Consider the following 1,916-nt stretch of genomic DNA (forward strand, 5'->3'; position numbering starts at 1 on the left):
GCGGTATAATTGCTTACGGCGTTTGGTTAAAATTGCGACCTTTGTGAATACACATGTTCGAATCCCACCGCTGCTAGAATTTGTGAAGCTGTTTAATTTGGCCTTCAACAAAAACATGACTTTACTCAGATGTGCTTTTCGCATTGTTGGCTTACATCTGTTTGCTCAAATCAGCAAAGTCTTGTTTGCCACCCAAACTGCTTCTTGCACGGAGGTGTTGGGAGTGCACGGTGTGATCGAGTTGAACCATCAATCAAAGTGCGCAATGGCGCCCTGGTAAACCGAGTGTTTCGTTCGGTCAGCATAAGATAAAAAATATATACAATAATTATGAACAACTTCTTCGCATCACGCTAGGATGTATTATCAGTGAATGTACATGAGCAGGTCGATTAACGTCACACTCCGGTCGCTTTTCATCGCCTCCTGTACCTTTTGGATCGGTTCACTAATTGGGAATCGGATTTAACTGCTGTGGTTCGGCACACGGTCCCACACTGCTGAACTCCCAGCCCCTTCTATCAGCACTCGCTTTCTTTCACACACCGACTGGATTTCAGCATGTTGCTGTTCCATCTGAAATTCATCAACGGCCTCTCCGCCAAAATATCGAGTGAATCGTTCTGCTTGGTATCCTGGCAATTCCCCACGCTCTCCATTACAGTCTTTGGTCCTTCGAACATCGCTGCATCCAGTGGCAAAAGCTGTTCTTCCACCGAAGTTTGGTTACAGCAGCTGATTGGACATTTTCAACATTCTCGATTTGGGTGCATGGGCAGGTCATATTGTACGGTCAGACTTTCTTGTCCTCAGAGTCCAGAGCTTTACATTGAGAAATAAGACAATAAAAGCGCTTTTGTTCTGACCCAGCTCTGACCAAAGGTTATCGACGTGAAACGTTAATTCTGTTTCTCTTTTTACAGATTCTGCCTGACCTACTGAGGATTTCCAGCATTTTCCGTTTTTATTTCAGATTGCCAACATCGGCAGTATTTTCATTTTGAATAAAAGGGCTTACGCACTTTTTGTCATGTGACGAGGTGGCCGAGAGGTTAAGGCGATGGATTACTAATCCATTGTGCTCTGCACGCGTGGGTTCGAATCCAAATTCTCGTCGTTATTGCGTTTAAGTTTTATTTCCTTCATTCAGTTTATCCAGAAAGTCTGGCTTTCAATCCCATCCATCTGGAAACGGCAGAGGGAGGTTTTTGCATTGTTTGCTGAAATCAGTGACAGTTCCTTCCAGGAAGTATTGAGATTGTAAGGTCACGAACTATCAAAGTCCACGGTGGAGTCCTGGTAAGAAGAATACATCTTATGGTCAAGGTAAGAGAAACTTATGTCCATAATTATGATTTATATCCCGGATCATTCCGTGCCTGTGCATGTTTAAAAGGAATGTGCTGTCAGTCCCGGATCATTCCGTGTCTGTGTCACCCGATTTTCTTGATATATTTTCCTTCTGAACTGAAATGACGATCCTCTCTCGTGGAGAAGGTTCACCGCCTGCTGTTGAGATCAAGTTCATTCTGCTGGGCTTCCATTCCAATCTCCGCACTCTATCCCCCATTCAGTCCCACCCCGCCTGGATATTATAATCTGCGATATTCATAAGGGAATGGAGAAACCGAATATCACGGTTGTAATTTTCTTGGTTCCTCAACACTGAAAAGGATCAATTGTAATTATTCAGAAGGTAATCATAGAATCTTACAGCACAGAAGGAGACCATTCGGCCGTTCTCCCTGTGCCGGCTCTTTCGAAGACCTGTCCAATTGGACCCACACCCCAGATTTTTCCCTGCAAATTAGTCCTCTTCAAGTACATGTCCAATTGCCTTTTGAATGATCCCATGGAATCTGCTTCCACCACCCTTTCAGGAAGTGCGTTCCAGATCTTAACAACCCTCTGTGTGA

The 1,916-nt window shown here is 44.3% G+C and overlaps 1 non-coding gene across 1 annotated transcript; it reads left to right on the top strand.

Moving 5' to 3' along the window:
* Window positions 1-1,034: 1,034 nt before the first annotated feature.
* On the top strand, window positions 1,035-1,117 carry trnas-acu (transfer RNA serine (anticodon ACU)). The gene has a single exon. It is a non-coding gene; the product is annotated as a tRNA-Ser (tRNA).
* The last annotated feature ends 799 nt before the right edge of the window (window positions 1,118-1,916 follow it).

The sequence above is a fragment of the Heptranchias perlo genome, unplaced genomic scaffold (genome assembly GCF_035084215.1).
Source record: "Heptranchias perlo isolate sHepPer1 unplaced genomic scaffold, sHepPer1.hap1 HAP1_SCAFFOLD_73, whole genome shotgun sequence".
NCBI lineage: Eukaryota > Metazoa > Chordata > Chondrichthyes > Hexanchiformes > Hexanchidae > Heptranchias > Heptranchias perlo.